At 48.6% G+C, this 21,128-nt stretch overlaps 1 protein-coding gene across 8 annotated transcripts in view; it reads right to left on the bottom strand.

The window, feature by feature from the left end:
• RYR1 (ryanodine receptor 1) overlaps positions 1–21,128 on the bottom strand; it is a 1,068,376-nt gene that overhangs the window by 41,327 nt on the left and 1,005,921 nt on the right. The gene's annotated exons all lie outside the window — the stretch shown is intronic.

Raw genomic sequence — 21,128 nt, 5'->3', positions numbered from 1 at the left:
TTCTCTATAGAGAAAAGAGGCTGGTTTCTGTTGATTGGAGCCCAACAAAACTGGTCCATGCCATTCCTCCCGGGCTTAGCCACCAGCTCACAGATACCCGTATTTCACTCTATTTTCCACCTGCCACCAAAAAGCTTTAGTCAGATCAATCATTCTGTCTGAGATTATCATTGCACAGTGAAAAGCTAGGAGTGAATATTACCTTCAATTCAAGGTGGCTTACTGATCATTAATTAAGTTGAGATCATCCAGCTTCAATAAAGCAGTGAGATGATCACCATCACTTTGCCACCCACACATAGAGCAGGTAACATCTCAAACCAGAACTACACAAGAGTAAGTCTTGACTACAACAAAAGACTTTCTATTGAGATGTGCCCCAAATGATAGACCTCAATATCGGTGACCCATTCCTGGCCAAAGCTACACAGATGAACACCACATGAAATAAGACGCCACCTTCTCCCACACATCCCCCAAAAAATAAATTTCAACTTCTACTCCCCATATACAAAGAACATGTACAGATAGCACATCACTGTGTTTAGCCATAGATTAAAACATCTTGCTAAGGCGACCTTCCCATGCCACTGAGGCCAGCAATAGGATAGGCAGATAGGATGATGCAATTGACACACCAGAGTAGATGGAGAAGACAAAACTATGTGAGACTGACATGTTTATGACACTGAAATATCAGTGGGGGTATGGGCAAAACATGTCAGGGAGTGAAACCACTGTGGCAGTGTAGCCTCCATCACGGCCAGCCAGAGAGAATGGTGGTGTGTCTGAAAGGCAAGTAGGCAGAGTCAGCCACATGTCTGTCACTTGTATCTAGTTCTTATGTTGAGGTGTCAATAACCTGCAGCAGGATTAGATTCTAATGCTAATGGAAGCAGCAGGCCAACTGAGTCAGAGGAGTACTGTGCCAAGAGGGCAAATAGCGGTGACAAAAGACATAAATGCTCAACTGAAGCAGAGTAAAGAGAAAACATGGGAAAAGAGCATGTGGTGTCTGTGAGAATAATTGAGTGGAGAATGCAGACTGGAAGGAGCTCAGACAGGCACAGGTGAACATTTAGGTGGTCACTATGACCTTGGCGGTCCTGCCCCGCCACGCCTGATGTTGCGGTCAGACCGCAGACAGCGTGGCGGTGCAGGACCGCCAAATTATGACCGCGGCAGTGAACTGCTGCATCGCAGCCATTTCACCTCCTGTACCACCAGGGCGGTGGGACCGCCTGGCCGAAGGTTGACCACCTTGGACCCTGCAGCCCACCTACCACTGCCTGCGGTATTGAGAGTATCCTTTCGGCCAAGGACTCCGTGGCAGCAGCCCTGCCACAAAATCCCTGGCAGAAAGGATACTGGTGACTGGAATACTAATTCCTGTTGTCACAACAGGACTCCTCAACCCCCCCTCCATGTAGGAGGCCCACCTCGACCCCATCAGTAGCCTCCCACCCAAGCAGCGACGCCCTCTCTCGCCCGATCCCTGTACTGACCCCGATCCACGCATGCACACACCACACTTACATACACGCACACATCCATGCTCACTCATTCACACACACATACACACACGGCCACGACACCACCCCACCACCACACATACAGGCATTTACACAAGCACACAGACACTTGCATACACGCACACAAACACACACAACGCCCCCCCCTTCCATTCCGACACCCGCCCATTCACGCACACAACACTCAACACCCCCCCGTCGGACGATCACCTTACCAGGTGGTCGCAGTTATAATCCAGAAGGGAACGGAGCCATGGCGCTTGCTCCGCCACCAGCGCCCCACCAAAGAACACTGCCACGCCGTTTACAATGTTGTAATAAGGCTGGCGGTGTTGTGGTGACGTGGCGGTGGCAGTGGAGCAAGCTCCACTAGTCCGCTGACCTCCAGTATGGCTGCTGAGAGCAGCCAGCGATCATAATATGGCGGTCATATGGAGACGGTGACTTCAGCGGTCTACGGAATAGACCGCAAAAGTCATAATTAGGGCCTTAGTCAGCAAGAGTAAAGCCGGAAACAGTTGAGGATCTATGACCACAAAACCTGCAGAGGGAAAGTATAGACTGCCTAGATCTAAGCGGGTATGGAGAGAGTAATAGTAAGTATATTTGACATATTCAGTTCATGGAGTACCAAATATTATTCAGCACTAGCAATGATATGGCTCCATAAGTGCTTCACCACTCTCCCCCCCCCTCTGGGTCATCTCTCCGTGTATTCTTTATCTCTCCTTGCTAGACACTGCAGATATATTCTGAAAAAGGAGCAGGGGACAGACACAGACCCCTGCAACCTGCAGCTTATTCCATCCAGACACTCTCTAAAGTGTAGTACAGTAGTCTGTTTAATAAAATTGCTTGATATTAGCCATTTTACCAATTAGCTTGATTCTTTGCAAACAGTGTACGTTCATTCTGTGAAATAGTAACAAGGCTTTCACACATTACCAGCATGTTACAGAGATAACTGTTTTTGCCCTTTGGGCTATTTCCCCATAACCCTATATGAGGTCATTACTAATATTTTTTTCATGTTGATCATGAGTATCAGTGTTCCCTGGTCTATACAAAAACAGTAATTTGAACTATAAACCCTGTCTTACCTGTACCCTTTTGAAAAAGTAAAAAGTGTAACATACACCCTAAAACCATATCTGCCAGCTGTTTTAAAAATCAATGTGTCATTTTCTCTTGACAGTTTCAGCATGGTTTTGGTACGCTGCTTGGGGTGGGTTTTATTGGACGCTTGCCTGGGTTAGAGGAGGTGATTTATATATATTATTTTTTTTTTTTGCAGATGGTGCGGGAACTCAGCCCATGGGCATTGAAGTGCTTTACAGGTGCACTAGTTACATTAAACACATCAGATTCATGTATTTTTTGGAGGGCATGGAAAGAGTAAGGCCCTCATTTTGTCATCGGCGGTAAAAACCCCCTACTTCCACGGTGACGGCCACCAAAAGACCGTCACCGCAGCTACCAGCCGTCCGCCATATTATAACCACAGACGGATTTCCGCCACAAGAAGGGCGGAAATCCAGCTGTGGGCATACTGACGGTTGGCAGTAAGGTGTGCTGCTACCACCAGCAGCGCCACGCCAGTAGACCGCCGCCAACCGTATTATGACAAATAATACGGCCTGCCGGTGTTCTGCAGGTAGGCGCTGCTGGCAGTAGCAGCGCCCATCCCGTCTCCTGTCGGAGGACCCCCTGGATCCAAGTAAGTCGGGCCTCCGACAGGGGAGAGGGGTGGGGGGTGTTGTGTGTGGGTGTGTGCATGCATGTATGTGTGAGTGTGTGCGTGCGTGAATGCGGGTGTGTGTTTAGTGTTGATTGCGTGCAAGATTGTATTGAAGTGTGAGTGTGTGACTGTATTGACGTGTGAGTGCGTGTCTATTGAAGTGTGAGTGCGTGAATGTATGGAATTCAGAATGCGTGTCTGCGTGTATGTTTTGAAGTGTGTGAGGATGTATGTGTGAATAGATGAATGCATGCGTGTATGTATGTGTGAATGTGTGTGTGCGTGTCTGTGAAGGGGGGCGTGGATGTAGGGAGGGTGGGGGGGGTGTTGGGAGTGGTAAGGGTGGACACCTATCAGTGACAGGGAAGGAATTCCCTGTCACTGATAGGGCCTACCTACATGGTTTTTGTGGCGACCATGGTGGTAGGCGGAGTCATAATCCCGTAGGCGGCACAATGGCGGCCGCCGGGCTGGAGATCGTTATCTCCAGCCCGGCGGCTGCTGCTGCCATGGTGGTCGGACTGGTACATTGGCAGGTTGGCTCCAGCCAACCCGCCAATTTCATAATGTGGCAGTAAGTACCACCAGCCTGTTGGTGATACTACCGCCACATTAATGCCGACCGCCGGGGTCATACCGACCCCCTAAGTGATTTGCCCCAAACTACAGGATGTTGAGCCAACACTGGGGCTCCAACCTAGTTCGGCAGGTCAAAATTGGGTCATCATCGTCATGTGGCTCCAGGTATGAAAAGCATTTTGGAAATGGAAGCATTCCTTCAATTTGATTGGGGTTGGGGCCAAGATGGCCACAACTTCGACCAAGGTTGAGGTGGATTTGCTTCCGAGTCTGATAGGACTATGGGATCTTCCTCCAGCATCAGTGGTGTTGACGCATACAGCCCTAGGGCAGGTCTTTGCACCAAATGAAGAGTCGGAGCAGGCATCGGTCCCGAAGCCACGGTGGACACATGAATGAGGGTCAAGAGAAACAGTCAGCGCTGAAGACGGATCTGCCTCTGGTAACCCGAATGGAGGCCTCCATTGATCCGAGGGGCTCAGATGAGTACCATGGGGATTGGGAAAGGTACCAAAGATGTACAACATAGCCTCCTTAGCTAAATCAGGATTAGCTGTAGAATTGGTTCTGTTGGGGTGGGGGTGGATTGAGAATGAGAGGTACCCTGAAGTCCATGCAACTTCTCTTGATGAGAGTGGCAAGAAGAGGGGGAGTTCCCTTTCGACTTCTTACATTTTTACTTTAACTTACCTGAGGATTTGGAGTGGGATGGTGACCTCTCTTGGGAACAGCCTCGGGAACGAGAAAGAGTTTGCTTCCTCAACTTCGACCGGGACCTACGAACTTTCCTGCAATGCTCAGTAACGTTAAATTTGGCCTTGTGAGCCCGGATTGGCTTTAGACTAATCCGAGCACAGTCACATTTGAAGTCATGGAAGGAGTCTGAAACCAGGGACAGACCTCATGAGGATCCATCTTCAACATTTGTATGTGGCAGTCCTTGCCAGAATTAAACCTGTCATTTGGGGGGTGAGGGCGGGAGGGAGAAGATATGTCTCTTGCACCCTGGAAAATTATGTTGAAAGTCTTCTGTCAAGTGACAGAATTGACAGAGCGAGGTCTGGATCTATGTTGGAAGGCACAGAAAGAAAGGTGCGAACATCACTGCCGGGGTGGGACGTCACCTACCAGCCAGCAAGGGAGTTGCTAAGAAAAACCTCCCAATTCAGTCTGGCAGCTAGTATGTTCACAGGGTGTGGAATCTGTGGTTAGAAGTATCCATAAGAAATGTGTCAAAACTTTTATAAACCTCACTATAATATGAAATTGAAACATGGATGGTTGGTATGGCAACTGTAGAAAGGCCAAAAGAGTCAGCAAATAACCTATATTATTTCCCACTACAAGACATTGCTCAGCCAAATACAAAACAAACAGAAAGACATCCGACAGCCTGGCTTGTAAAGGGTCAAATTTGCAGATACTACACCAGGCCACAGGTTTGTCCCAGCGCCAGACATAAACGGACTTGGTGGAAGGGCACCTGGCAGCGAAGATAGCAACCAGCACTTCAGACAGCAGATCAAACGCACTCAACTGCCGCTGTTCAGTCTTCTTGTATAGAGGTGTAGCTCCTCCCTCCTTGCCCAATCCCAAGCCCCTCAGATGAACTGGCCACAGTTATTCCTGATCTTTTTAAGAACTCAGAGAAAGAGGGGCAGGGATAGGAAAGTGTATAGGAGTCCCATGTTCCATTCCAACCGGAATGCATCTACTAGCAAGTATTCTCACAGAAACTCCAACATGCAAATATTTTGACACTAAAAGGTTCTCAGCAGTGAAGAAAAGATCTAGGGTTCTTTCCACTGCCAGAAGATGCCCTGTGCAACCTCAGAATGAGACGTCACTTGTGATCTGCCAAATGCAGCCTGCTTAGCTCACCCACTCTAGCATTCAACAATGCACTTTCTCTTCAACAAATTCCAAAGGTGAACAGGTGAACAGCCTTCTGTCACAAGACACAACACCCCACTCTGCCCTGCTTGTTACTGTATAACAAGGCAGTTGTGTTGTCCGTCAGAACCTGCACCAACCTCCCTTTGATAAACAACAAGAAGGTCTTCAGAGGTCGATGAATGGCCCACAACATAAACAGACTGCTATGGAGCTGGGCTCCCATTGGAGGCCAGAGTCTGATGATCTCCACCTTCCCCATATAACGTCCCACAAACAGCAGTGGCACATCTGTTGCCACCGTCAAATCTGGGTGAGGTAGGGAGCGGGGCCTACTGATGGCCCAGCTGGGTTTGAGCAGGCACCACTGCAAAACTGTAAAATCTAGATGGCATCCAATTAAATTATGTGATGCTGAGCCCACTGGAAATTCAGATTCCATTGTAGATCCTGCCTATGAAGAAATTGACAGTGGGGATGCAAAAGTTTAAGAGGCAAAGGAGCCTCAGTGCTGCTCTCACCCAGATCCAAGAACAAGGCTGAAACATGAGTATTATACTCTGAATGTCCTGGACTTATAGGGCAAATAGAAGGCTCTGAACCGCACTGCAACCAGGATAGCTACAATAAATTGCAACCTATGTGAAGGAGTTAGGTCTGATTTTGGCTTGTTGATCATGAACTCCAACAAAGTCAAGAGGTTTAGCCATCATCAGGAGGTGATCAATGACTGACGGTGGCAAGCTCCCCCTAAACAGCCAGTTGTTGAGGTAAAGGAAAACTGGTAAACCCCAACCTTTGAAAGTGGGCAGAAACTTTTTTTTTTCTGATAGAGACTTCCAGGCAGAATAGATACCAAAGCAATACCTATTCTGGGGTGGGTCTTGATTTGTCTCAACCCAAAAAGTCATGTATGACCGAGCAGGCGAAATGGTACCTCTCAGCAAATCTGGCTGTCAAGACAGTAGTGCTTGCGAATATATGGAGGAACCCCCACAGTGATGCCTGACAAATGTCCAAGACAGAAACTTCACATGCCAACTCAGTGGTAGTAGTCTTGGTTCTGGTAGAAGGAGCTCAGAGCCCTTCCAGGGGCTGCATCTTGGTCAATGCTTAGCAGATATTGACGAAGAGCTCTAACACAACGCAAGATGGTCCTTTTATACACAGCTTTAGCCTTCTTTGCTCCCACAAAGCCCAAAAATAGCTGATTGTCCACTTGGTGGGCTCTGGTACAGTGTAAAAGCTCAATGCTCTTTGGGTCCAGGCGATGGAGTATTTCCTCCTCCTTAGAGGGGTGAGGCGGAACACATAATGCTCGTAAGGTAATGGTTTTTACCAACGGGTACTTACTTTTGGGAGAAAGGAAGCCAGAGTTTGCAGTACCAGCATGTCTGGGTCAAAGATGGCATATTTGGAGTGACACAGAGCTTGGAGCTCATTCACCCAACATGCTGATGTTATGGGAACAAGGGTGAGAAGCCGCAAAGGGCAGCTTTGCAACAGTTCCAAATGAATGCACATCAAATATGTGAGGACCAGGTTAAGGTCCCACTGCAGTATAACAAAGGGAGAAGGATTAAACAGATATTGGAGTCCTTTTAAAAATGGCATCACCACAGGTGTACTAAACAAGTTTAAGGCAACCGTAAAAATGGCAAAAGACCCAGAAGATACACTTTAACCATGCCCAAAACAAAGCCATTCTGGGCAAGGGAGAAAACTAACAACAAAACATCCGCTAACCTGGCCTAGAAGGGGTCTATCTGTTGTATACCATACCAAATCACAAGTTTATCCCAACAACAGGCATATATAGTTTTAGTTAAGGGACGCCTGGCTCCCAAAATGCCATCAATCGCCTCCCAATGAAGACTGAAGTACAAGTTACTTGCCTTCGGTAATTATATATCTGGTAGAGACATATTCTAGTTGCAGATTCCTAACCTTTGAATTCCCCCAGGCGTCAGTCTGGATCCAGAGGTTTTTCTTCGAGCAGTACCTTTCTGCGCCATCAGGTGGCGTTGGTCGACTCCACAGGTGGCGCTGGCGTTGTGTTCGCCGTGATGACGTCGCAGACGTATATAGGCCCCACCCCGGCGTGCTTACGTCACTTTCTTTTCACTACTTTCCACGCCAGTAGCGCGGAGTCATGAAGAATAATGAGAGTGCTGCGCCAAAACCAGGGCCCTTAAAGGGAAGTTCCTGTCCCTAGAAATCAGTTCGCAGTGCGGGGAGGATGGGCAGGTTGGTAAGGAATCTGCAACTAAAATATGTCCCTACCATATATATTATTACCAAAGGTAAGCAACTTGTGCACCTGATAGAAACTTCTAGTTGCAGATTCCTTACCTTTAAATAGATACCCGAACAATATCACCCCCGGTGGTTGTCTGCGAACCAAGAACACACCACGAAGTCCTGCAGGACCGAACGGCCAAAGTAGCCGTCCTGCGGACCTGACTATCCAGGCAGAAGTGTTTGGTAAAAGTGTGCAGAGATGCCCACATTGCTGCCTGACATGTCCAGGACTGGAACGCCTTGTGCTATCGCTGTGGTAGCAGCAGTAGCTCTGGTGGAGCGGGCACGCAAACCTTCAGGAGGTTGCTTCTTAACCACAGCGTAGCTCATTTTGATGCATAAGAGCACCCATCTTGAAATGGTCCTCTTCTGCACCGGCTTCCCCCTTCTTTGCACCCACATATCCCACAAAGAGTTGATCGTCCACCCGGAAGTCTTTGGTACGATCAAGGTAGAACGCCAATGCTCTTTTTGGGTCCAGACGGTGGAGTCTCTCCTCTCCATGTGAGGGATGTGGGGGTGCCTAAGGTGATGGACTGCCTGACATGGAAGGGTGCCACTGCTTTAGGTAGGAAAAAAGCCCTTGTGCGAAGTACCCCTTTGTCAGGATGTATTGCCAGGAAAGGTGGGTTAGATGAAAGAGCCTGGAGATCACTTACTCTGCGGGCAGAGGTGATGGCAACTAAAAAGACAATCTTGATGGTTAAGAGCCAGAAACGGCCGTTGTGAAGCGGCTCGAACGGGGCACACATAAGGTATGTTAATACTAGGTTTAGATCTCATTGGGGCATGATCAATGGGAAAGGAGGAAAAAAATGTGTGAGGCCTTTAAGAAACCTCCCAACAATGGGCGATTTAAACAGAGAAGTCTGATCTTGTAACCTCAAGAAAGCAGAGATAGCAGAAAGATATCCCTTAAGGGTGCCCAGGGTAGAGCCCTGCTGGGCAAGGGAAAGAATAAAGAGGAGGACCTAAGAAAGAGGAGCAGATAGAGGATCAACAGATTTCTCGATGCAACATGCCACACATTTCTTTCAACAACAGGCGTATACGGTTTTGGTTGAGGGACGCCTGGCTGCCAAGATAACGTTACAGGCTTCGGATGGCAGGTCAAAAGACGTCAACTGTCGCCGCTCAATCTCCACGCAAGGAGGTGGAGGGTGAACAGGTTCCGGTGGATGACCCTCCCGTGCTGCTGCGACAGAAAATTCTCCCGAAAAGGCAATCTGATCGGAGGAGCTATGGCCATGCTCAACAGCTCGGGATACCAGGCTCCTCGTGCCCAGTCCAGAGCCACCAAGATTACTTGGGCTCAGTCTTGCCTGATCTTCTTCAGAACTTTGGGCAGAAGTGGTATGGGTGGAAAAGCATACAGGAGGCCTGAATTCCACTTGTGACTAAAAGAGTCGTAGAGCGAGTGCTGCCCTGGAAACTCGAATGCGCAAAACAGCTGACATTGCGCGTCCTCTACAGAGTCGAACAATTCTAACCAAGGTTCTCTCCACTGAAGGAAGAGACCTTGCGCCACCTCCGGATGGAGACGCCATTCGTGTTCAACCACGCATCGTCAGCTGAGTTTGTCTGCCCTGGCATTCAAGGAGCCCGCCAGGTGTTGAACCACAAGGGAAATGCCCTGATGTTCCTGCCAAGTCAGAGGTGAAGAGCCTCTTGACAAATGGTCCACGACCCCACTCCACCTTGTTTGTTGCAGTACCACATGGCGGTGGTGTTGTCTGTCAACACCTGCACTGCTTTCCCTTTCAGAGAGGGAAGGAATGCTTTAATGCTTTTTAATGCTAGTCGAATCGCTCGGAGTTCCAGAAGATTGATATGGAGCCCGGTTTCTGATCTCCCCCTCTCCCATGTGGCCACCCCATCCCAGGAGTGATGCATCTGTCACTACTGTAAGATCTGTCTGGGGAAAGGAGAGGAATCTGCCTTTGACCCAATCCTGATTCGTTAACCACCACTGCAGCTCTCTCGCACTTCCTTCGGAGATCTGGACCTTGTTGGAGAGATTCCCCTGTTGCTGCGCCCACTGCAACTTCAGGTTCCACTGAAGAGCCCGCATATGCCATCTGAACTAGCAGGAAGCAGGAGGCCACGAGGCCCAGCAGCCTCAGAGTCCTTCTCACCGAAATCCAGGATAGAGGCTGAAACATCGGTATCATAGCCCGAATATCCTGGAGGATACGCCCGAAATTGCACTGTAGCCAGAACAGCTTTGATGAAAGGGAGCGCCTGAGAAGGAGTCAGGTGTGACTTTGGCATGTTGATAGTGAACCCCAGGGAATGCAAAAGGTTTGCGTAGTCTGGAGATGGGAGAAGTCTGTCTGGGGCGAGTTCGCCTTCAATGGCCAATCGTCAAGGTAGGGGAACACTAGGACCCCTAATCTATGCAGATGAGCTGCCGCCACTACCATCACTTCTGTGAACACCCGAGGGGCACTGGTAAGGCCAAAAGGGGGAATGGTAAACTGAAAGTGCTCATGACCTACCACGAATCGTAGGCAACGTCTGTGGGCCGGCAAGATGGGAATGTGGAAGTATGCATTTTGCAAGTCCAATGCTACCATCCAGTCCCCGGGATCCAGGGCTGATAGGACCCGAGCCAATGTAAACATTTTCAACTTCTCCTTCTTGAGGAAGAGGTTGAGGGACCGAAGATCTAAGATAGGACGAAGACCCTTGTCCTTCTTCGGTACCAGAAAGTAGCAGGGATAGCAACCACAACCTACTTCTGGCAACGGAACCCTCTCTATAGCTCCTTCGGCCAACAGGGCTTGCACTTCCTCACGGAGAAATGTCATATAATCCTCCGATATGCGATTGTATGAAGGTGGCATGGCTGGAGGAGGTGTCTTGAAGGGGAGGGAGTAGCCCCTGTCTGAGGTAATGGATTGCTATTGGGGCAGGTGATGGCGAATCCTGCCACCAACTGTTTTCTAGTGTACCCGTGGACTAGGAGGGTTTGGAGGCCGAGGAGGGGGCGGAGGTGGACTAGGCGACCTGCTGGCTCCTTGATCCCTGGGGGCGTGGGATCCCGCATCCGCGACGGGGCTGTACAGCATGAGCGGGTCGATGGCCAGGGGGAAAGGAACGCGGCTGGGAATGCTTGAAGCAATCAAGCGCTGAGTCCACCTTGTCTCCAAAGAGACGTGTGCCATCAAAGGGCATGTCCATCAGAGACTGCTGGACAGCTCCTGAGAAGCCAGATGTTCTCAGCCAGGCATGGCGTCTCAGTGCCACCATCGATGCAACCAATCTGCCCAGAGAGTCTGTCGCATCCAGTCCACAATGACTCATGAACTTTGCTGCGTCCCTCCCGTCTGTCACGGCTTGGGAAAGAACCGTCCCGGCCTCCTCCGGAACTCTAGGCAGCACTTGCGTGACCGTATCTCAGAGAGTATGGGAATAGCAGCCCAAAAGGCATGCAGTGTTCACAGACCGCAGCGCTAGACTGTTGGAAGAAAACAATTTCTTCCCCAAGTTATCCAGTCTTTTTGATTCCCTATCCAGGGGGTGTGGCAGGTGCGCCCGATGAAGATGAACCCTGGGTGACAAGGCTCTCAGGCGTGGGGTGAGGAATTTTGGGTCTGTTGGAGCAGGCCGATAGCGGTGGGCAATCGTCCTATTCACAGGAGCCCCTGTGCTGGGTCTGGACCAAGTACCCAAAAGGACGTCCCCCAGTGCCACATTAAAGGGAAGAAGGGGTTCTGATGTGGAAGACCCCGGCTGAAGCACGTTGGTTAGGATATTAGGCCTAACCTCCACAGAAGGTAGCTCAAGGTCCAAGACCTCAGCCGCTCTTCGCACCACCATAGAGTATGAGACACCCTCCTCCGTAGCCACGATAGGAGGAGAGAGCATACCAGTGTCAGGGGAGGTGTCTACACCACTGGCATCACCCAAATCCTGCACACAGTCCATTTGGGGTCAAGCTGGTATTCTAAAGGGTCCAGCGTCCTCTCCAAACTCTCCCCGTATCCATACCCATAAGCATAAGGGTCTGGATCAACCATGGGTCCAGGAGAGCCCATAGAGAACAGAATTGGCCTTGATTGACGTCGTTCTGACTCCGGGTCGTCGGTTATGAGACGTTGATTGTGGGCCTAACCGATGTCGGGAGCGTTGATGTCTGACCCGACGCCAGGGAAGGTCGCTGTGGCACGAGATTGGATCTGGAGGAGCCCTCCAGAGCCGTGGCCGAAGCCGACGACTTCGAACCCGAGGGGGTCCCCACCAACTCACCTGTGCCCGAGGGCACCGAAGGTGGGTAGGTCTGCCCAAAAATGGGGCGCATGCCTCATAAAACTCTTTGAGTTGGGCAGGAGTGGCTCCGGCTCCCGGAAAGTCAGGAAAGCGCGGAGCGGACCCAGATGAAGGCTCTGAGGATGGAGGCCTAGAGCATCGACGCTCTTCCCATGCCGCATCATCCAAGCAACGGGGTGAAGTTGAAGAACGCTTTTCCTTCTTCGACGTCTTATTCTTATGACCCGAATGTCCAGGTGACTTTGAGGACGAAGAGTGGTGGTGACTCGGCGGCCGATCTTGAGACCTTACTCTCAAATGAGACCGTGAGCGCTGCGGAGTCAAGTGTCGGGCCACCATTAGCTTTAGGGATCACTCCCTCAAAGCTTTCGGGTTCATGGCCCGAAACTCCGAGCATGACTTCGGGTCGTGATTGCGCTCCAGGCATCAAGACACAAGAGGTGTGGATCCACCGCCGACATAATTCGATGACAGGAGTTGCAGGGCTTAAAACCGGTCTTGGGGGCATCCCTTGACTCATCCACGACCACGTCAAAAATAATTTCTACAAAAATGTCTTAGTCAAAAAGTGACTAAGGGAGCTCTCTCCGGATCTGCACGTAGGCTGGCATAGAAAGAAAAGAACTGATGCCAGCACACCAGGGTGGCGCCTGTATACGACCGCGATGTCATCACGGCGAACACGACGCCAACGACACCCATGGAGATGATCGACACCACCTAATGGCGCGCTCGAAGAAAAATCTCCAGATCCAGACTGATGCCTGGGGGAATTCAACTGTAAGGAATCTGCAACTAGAAGTCTCTATCAGATAGTGTTCTTCTGTCGCCACTCAATTTTCACACATCAAAGTGGTGTGTGGGCAGGTTGAGGTCCAGGACCTTGAAATACTTCTGCAACAGCAGATTCTCCTGGAGGGGCAGCCTGATTGGAGGACAGATGCTCATTCCTGGGAGCTCTGGATACCAAACTCTGTGCCCAATCCAGAGCTTGTAGGATGACTTGGGCCCAGTCGTTCTGATCTTCAGAACTCAGGGCACAAGAGGCATCAACAGAAAGGCATAGAGGAGTCCTGAGCCCCACCACAGGCAGAACGCGTCTCAGAGAGAGCCAGACACCTTGTTAGCTCCAACGTGCAGAACTGCTGACATTGTACGTCCTTGGTGGGGGTGAAGAGATCAAGCCAACGTTTTTCCCATGTGTGAAAGAAGCCTTGCGCCACCTCTAAGTCTAACCGTCACTCGTGATCTGCTAGGTGTCAAAAGTTGAAGTCATCCACTCTGGTGTTAAATGATCCCACCAGGTGGCTCACCATCATAAATATCCCCTGGTGGTCCAGCCATTTCCAGGGGCTCAGGGTTTCCTTTGCCCAGGGCCATGACCCCACCCCTCCTGTTTGTTGTCTGTGAGCACCTGCCCCAGTCTTCCTTTCATTGATGACAGGAAGGCTGTCTGCAGCAAAACAATCTAACAAAGGACTCAATGCTCATGTGTAGAAGCACAGAGAGAGAGGAGTCACTCAATCCTGTGACTCGAAAAAACATGTTCGAAGAAAAACAAATTGTAACACTCCAGTCCTAACACTAGATGGCAGGATAATGCAGAGCATATGAATCTACAGCACTACATGCCGCAAACAGATGTCTTCTGGGTAAGTAACATTTCCTTTTACCCAGAAGCCTTGAATGCCTTAAGCAGAGATTTCTTCTGTGGCACTTCTGCCACGCTGAAACCAAGATTTTAAGAGAATAAAAGGTGTGAAAAAACATTTTTGGGAAAGAGCTCCCTAAAGGGTTTTTGATGCTGAATGTACAGCAGAACATCTGGCAGTTGGAAGCCTCTGACAGGAAAACAGCTGAGGGTGGTAGCCTCTGCTTGGCAGGAGTTTGGACCATTTACAATGATGTAGATAGGATGGAAATGTTTAGTGTAACTGAGTGTAAGTGTACACTGCTATATTAACATTGTTACTGGAGATTCCAAGTCTTATGATAGGGAATAATTTAACCATGTGAATCTATGAAAAATCCAATGCTGGAGAAGTCAAGCTAATTGAATTGACCTCTTCTAAGTCCATGTAAAAGTTGTCATTTGTATAGGGAGAGACGAGAAAAACACCCCTTTTCCCTCCATCATCCTCTTCATCGTGGGATGTAGAGTGTCCAGAGTCAGAGCCAAAAAGATAATGGAGCATCTGCTTGTTCATCCCTGGTTCACCGTCAGGCTGAATAAGAAAATAAGTTACTTACCTGTAACTGTAGTTCTCCAGTATTGGTATCTTTCATAGATTCACATGCTTGAATCATTCCCCGTCGTCGAAGTGGGAGTCCCACGGTACATAGAAAGCAATAAATAGAGAAAAACCTTTCTTTTCTTTTTTTTTTTTTTTTTTCATTGAAGTCAATAGGAAAAAACATCTTCAATTGTAGAACTATCAGCCTCTTTAGAAAGAGCCCAAACTTCAGCCAATCAGGCGCGACCACCCTCTTAGAACCCTCAGCACAGAGGCTCAGTCTGTCAGATTTCTCCGCACTAGTGTACACAGGAAAAAATTCCAGAAGGTGAGCCTCTCTGGGGAGGAAGGTGGGTCGCATGTGAATCTATGAAAGATACCAATACTGGAGAACTACAGTTACAGGTAAGTAACTTATTTTCTTCTCCAGTATTAGGGTATCTTTCATAGATTCACATGCTTGAATCAGAATAGTCAGCAGTAAATGGATAAATTATTATTTTCTTGTAGTACCAACAGAATGCATAAATATATTGTATGTTGACTGAATGTATATAAGCGATTAAATCTGCAAATTAAGAGCTAACCATTCCTAAGTACATGTAGTATTCATCCATTATATACAAATCTATATATATAAACATTTATACATATACATATATATATTCCATGTAGCAAAGAAAAATATGAGTACCTCTAACTGCATATAAGAAGGATATACTCTAAATTACATATGAAATGAGACACAGAGGACGGAGGGTAAGGCTTATAGGCTCACCTTATGTGAACAAATTGCGCAAAACCGCTTGTCCTACCGCAGCATCCACCTTGTCCGTAGCTTCCAGGCAGTAATGCTGGGTGAAAGTATGAGGACGTGTCCATGTCGCTGCCTTGCAGATTTGGTCCAAAGGAATTCCAGCGAACAGAGCTGTGGAAGTGGAAACTGCTCTAGTGGAGTGCGCCCGGACCTTAGATGATAATGGCTTTCCCGCCAACTGGTGGGTCAACTGAATGGCAGCAGAAATCCAACGCGCTATAGTTTGTTTAGTAACTGCGCTACCACGATTGACCTTTCCAAAGCTGATAAACAACTGTTCAGATTTACGGAAAGCAGTTGTTCTATCTATATAGAACTTGAAACAGCGCTTAATGTCTAACGAATGCAGAGCTCGTTCAGCTGCCGTTTGAGGATTTGGAAAAAATGTTCGCAGAACTACTGGTTCGTTTAAGTGAAAAGATGATGGAACTTTAGGTATAAACCTTGGATTTGTTCTTAAAATGACCACCTCCGGCTTGAATTGAAGGAAAGGCGGAGAAATTGTAAATGCCTGGATATCACTGACTCTTCTTGCCGATGTCAAGGCTAAAAGAAGGGCCGTTTTAAAAGAAACGAACTTCAAATCCACTCTATGAATAGGCTCGAACGGATGTTTCATTAATTGGGAGAGCACAATGTTCAGATGCCATTGTGGTGCAGGACGGTGAATTGGTGGATATTTTCTGAACAAACCTTTAAGAAATTGTTTGATTATTCTGGCAGACCATAGTGAAGGTGACTGAGGGGTCCGTCTGTAACGAGATATGGCAGCCAAATGCACTTTAATCGATGAATGCGAAAGACCGGATTTGGCCAAATGTAGTAAATATGGCAAAATCTGTTCAGGGGATGATGACAGAGGATGGATGCTGGAAGTAGCGCACCACAAACAAAACCTCTTCCACTTGAATTTGTTTGTGCGATTTGTAGACTGGGCTCTGGCACAGGCAAGTATCTCTCTGCACTCCGGAGGAATATTCAAACCATCAAATTCATAGAATTCAGGAGCCAGGCTGATAAACAAAGAGATGTCGGGTTGGGATGACGAACCTGACCCTGGCTCATTGTTAGCAGATCTGGAATTGCCTTCAGCCGAATGTGAGGTTGTTCCGATAGCAATAGAAGTTCTGTGAACCAGAACTGGCGTGGCCATCTCGGAGCGATTAGAAGAATCCTGCATCGTTCCCTCTTCATCTTTAGCAGAAGTCTCGGGATGAGTGGAAGCGGGGGAAAAGCGTATGCATAAATCACTGACCATCTGATCAAAAACGCATTCCCTCTCGAACCCCTCTGCGGATGCCAGCTTGCGAAGTGTCGGCATTTCTTGTTGTCCTTGGTCGCGAATAGATCTATGGTGGGCTTGCCCCAAAGGTGAAAGAGATTGTCGAGAACCGACTGATTGATTTCCCACTCGTGGCAGCTGGTTCGATTCCTGCTCAAGGCATCTGCCCAGATGTTGGTGATCCCTGGGAGATGTTCTGCTCGGATGGTGATTCCATGCTGAGTTACCCAATGCCACAGCTCCTGTGCCTCCAGGGATAATGCTCGAGATCTTGTGCCTCCTTGATTGTTGATATAGTGCATGACCGTGGTGTTGTCTGTCCTTATCAACACTGAGGAGTCTTTGATGTTCATGAGGAAGGACTTGAGTGCCAAAAACACCGCTCTGAGCTCTAATACGTTTATGTGGAGAGTTGATTCTTGCATAGACCATTTTCCCCTCACGGAAAGATCCTGTAAATGAGCACCCCATCCCTCCAGGGATGCGTCCGTTGTTACTATGTGCATGGTCCTGTCCTTCAGAAATGACAGCCCGTCTGAGACTAGGGGAGTTTCTTTCCACCACGTGAAAGCCTGTTTCGCTGCAGGGGTGATTTGTACTAGCTCGTCGAAAGAGCCTTCTGTCTGTTTCCACTGGTTGTCTAGTTGTTGTTGAAGAGTCCTCATGTGGAGGCGACAGTTCCTTATCAATGGAATGCATGACGATAGTATCCCTAGAAAAGACTTGTAAGTCCGTACTGAAACGGACCTTCTTCTGCTGAGCCGAGCTGCTAAGTTTCGAAGTCTCTGTATTCTGTCCTGTGAAGGAAAGGCTTTTGCTTGTAAAGTGTCCAAGATGGCTCCTAGAAAGAAACGTGATGTTCTGAGTGGGTTCTGTGTGAGACTTGGGGTAGTTGACCGACAAACCCAAAGCTCCGAAAATGGAGAGACATGTTTCCGTATCTCTGGCAGCCTTCGACGCTGTACGTGCTTTTATTAGCCAGTCGTCCAGGTAAGGGAAGACCTGTACCCCTAATTGTCTGAGGTGGGCTGCCACTGGCGCCAAAACCTTGGTGAACACTCTTGGAGCCGACTTGAGGCCAAATGGAAGTACTCTGAACTGGTAGTGAATGCCTGCGACCCTAAACCGCAAGAATTTCCGATGATTGGGGTGAATTGGAATGTGAAAATATGCGTCCTGAAGATCTAGCGAGGTCATAAAATCCCCTCGATTGAGGAGGCTCAGAACGTCTTGAAGAGAGATCATGCGAAAAGATTGCTTCTTGAGGTATTTGTTGAGCGATCGAAGATCGAGAATAGGTCTCCAATCTCCGTTCTTCTTCCGGATAAGGAAAAAACGGGAGTAAAAACCTATTCCCCTCTGATTTCTTGGTACGATCTCTATTGCTCCCTTGCTCATTAAGATAGCAATCTGTTCCATAAGCTCGTTGAGGTGGGCTGGCGGGGGGCCTCCTGGTGGTACTTGAGGAGGAGACTGGTTGAATTCTAGTGTATGCCCCCGCTTGATAATATCCAAAACCCATCTGTCTGTTGTTATTCTGGACCATTGATGCAGAAACCCGGAAATTGTGCCCCCTATACGAGTGTTGGTGCAGGGGCTGGGTGCAGGCATTTGATGAGGGTCACTGTTTTCTAGTCGTATCCTTGGGTCTGAAAGCAGATTTTCCTCTTGTTTGCTGTCTGAAGCGAGCCAATGTTTGCTGGCGAAAGGAATGCTGTTGTTGCTGGCCATACGTTGAGCGATATTGGCCTTGGTAAGAGGAGTACGGTCTATATTGTTGAAAGCCTCCTCTGTGAGAAAAAGTACCTCTCCCTCTCGCTCCTCGAAAGGGTTGCCTCTTGTACTGAAGCGCCGCAAGTGACCTGGCTGTTTCAGTGTCTGACTTGATCGACTGCAATGCATCGTCGACATGTTTTCCAAATAAAAGTTCTCCATCATATGGCATGTCTAGAACTTTCAACTGAACTTCCGGCCTAAAAGAGGTAGCCTTTAGCCACCCTTGGCGTCTGAGAACCGCAGCACCGGCCAATTGTCTAAAACCTGTGGAAGAGACATCAATGGCAGAGTCTATGATTTCGGCCGAAATCTTTTCTCCTTCTTGAAGAATTCTGCGTGCTTCTGCTCTACTGGATTCAGGTATCATGTCAATGAATTGTGACATGTCAGACCACATCTGACGATCGTATCTCCTCAGTATTGCTAGAGAGTTGGCGGCTCTAACAGTGGTGGCAGCCATGGTTGAATTTTTTTTACCTATGGAGTCCAGACGCCGTCCTTCCTTGTCTGGAGGTGCGGTCAGAGAAGCTGACGGATTCCTGGATCTTCTCTGTGCTGCTTGGGAGATAACCGAATCCGGTTTAGGGTGGCTGATTAGACATGCTGGGGAGTTGTCAGGTGCCTTATATTTCTTTTCTAGCCTGGGCAAGACTGCAGGAATGGAGGACGGAGTCTGCATGACCTTTAAGCCTTCTTCCCAGATGAAGTCGACAATGGGAATGACCCTCACTGATTTTCTTGTGTCCTCTTTAAAGTCATAAAGAAAACAATCTGATTGTTTAGACGTAATCGGTAGCTGGAATCTCTTGGCAGCTCTCTCCATGACAGAATGGAAACCTCCAATGTCCTGCGGAGGAGAGTCCACTGGCGGTGGTGTAGATGGAGATGGAGTCTGAATCTGGTACTCATCCCATTCCGGTATTAAAGAGTCTGAATCTTGTATCTCCCCTTCTTCCCGTTCCTCTTCGGATGACGGTGAGCCAATGCTCTGAACAGAAGGAGGTACTGTGATAGGGTCTGGAAATGTGGAAGGTCTAGCCGGAGTGGACACTGGTGTCTGCTGAGGTTGCACCGGTGTGGAAGAACCAGGCGGTGGAAACCTCGCATAATAGTCCTGCATCATTTGCTGAAAGTTGTTAATTAATGATACCGGCATTTGTACTGTCTCTTCTGATTGTTCGAAATGTCCCTGATCCTGTTGGTGGGAAAATTGCTGAAGATCCTCCTCTTCATCCTCTTCTTGGCATTTTATACGTAGTTCGGACGGACTACGCGCTACCGGAAAAAATCCGTCATCCGAGTATCCATCGCCATCATCATCATCATCCGCAAAAAGATGCTGCGGAGGGACGGGTGTAACCTTGCTGGGCGATGTATGCGATGGTTGTAATATAGAGGACCTTACTTGTACAGGCAAAATCCTTTGCGGAAGGTAAGGTGATGTTCCAGGAAAATGACCCGTCGACGGAGCTGTCGTCGACGGAGCGGGCGTCGACGGAGCGGGCGTCGACGGAGCAGGCGTCGACGGGACCGTCGGTGTAGTTGGTGGTATCATCGTCGACGAAGTAGTCGTCGACGAAGCCAAAGTCACTGCGTCACCCGTCGACGGGGTTGACAAAGACGGAGTTTTCACTATCCGGTGCGTCGACGGGATCTTCGTCGGCGAAAGCGACGGCGACCTCCTGAACCTCTTCGTCGATGAATGTGTCGATGGTAAAGATTTTAACTTCTTACCCGTCAACGGCTTCTCAATGATCTTTAAGGTGTGCGACGACGACGGACCATACTTAAGGCTCACCGATGTTATCGTCGTAGACGACAGCGGAGATGAAGTCACTATCATCGGAGACGGAGGGGCTGTAAACGTAGCCGTCATCGTAGTCGTCGTCACCGGTAGAGCTGTCGTCGACGGAGCGCTCGTCGACGGTGTCGATTTTTGGGACGTCGACGGAGGCAGAGAACTGGAAGGCTTTTTAAGCTTCTTTGAAGAAGAAGCAGGTGTTGATGGTTCTGAGTGAACCCTGCCACTTGCTACCTTAAATGTTGAAGGTAGATCCCCGGTGTCCTTAAAAGCATGCAGCTTCTTGGCTGACTTAGCGCTTGCAGGGGATAGGCTCTCCACAGACCTCTTTCTTTTCTTTGAGGTCACTGCAGTGTCACTGTCTTCTTCAGAAAGAGCTTCTCTTGCCTTCTTTTTCTGGAGCCAAAGTAGGAGCCTGGCTTCTCTGTCCCTCAGAGTCTTATTAGGAAAGGTCCTGCAGATCTTACAGTCCTTGACCTTATGCTCTGGATGTAAGCAATAGATACATTCCTTGTGAGGGTCCTCACAGTGAAGTCTCAATTTGCCACAGGTCCCACAAGGTCTAAAAAGGCCCTTTCTTGTAGACATGATGGAAAAAAGTCTTGAAGAAAAACTGAATTGAAATTCTCTAAAGATTTCTCTTGAAGAGATGGAAAACTGAGCAGAGCTCAGGGAGACTCCCTTACACACAACGTGCGGTAGAAAATCTGACAGACTGAGCCTCTGTGCTGAGGGTTCTAAGAGGGTGGTCGCGCCTGATTGGCTGAAGTTTGGGCTCTTTCTAAAGAGGCTGATAGTTCTACAATTGAAGATGTTTTTTCCTATTGACTTCAATAAAAAAATAAAAAAAAAGAAAGGTTTTTCTCTATTTATTGCTTTCTATGTACCGTGGGACTCCCACTT

This window comes from Pleurodeles waltl, chromosome 9 (genome assembly GCF_031143425.1).
Source record: "Pleurodeles waltl isolate 20211129_DDA chromosome 9, aPleWal1.hap1.20221129, whole genome shotgun sequence".
Lineage (NCBI taxonomy): Eukaryota > Metazoa > Chordata > Amphibia > Caudata > Salamandridae > Pleurodeles > Pleurodeles waltl.
The sequence above is the reverse complement of the archived record's forward strand: the minus strand, read 5'-3'. Positions and strand labels throughout refer to the sequence as shown.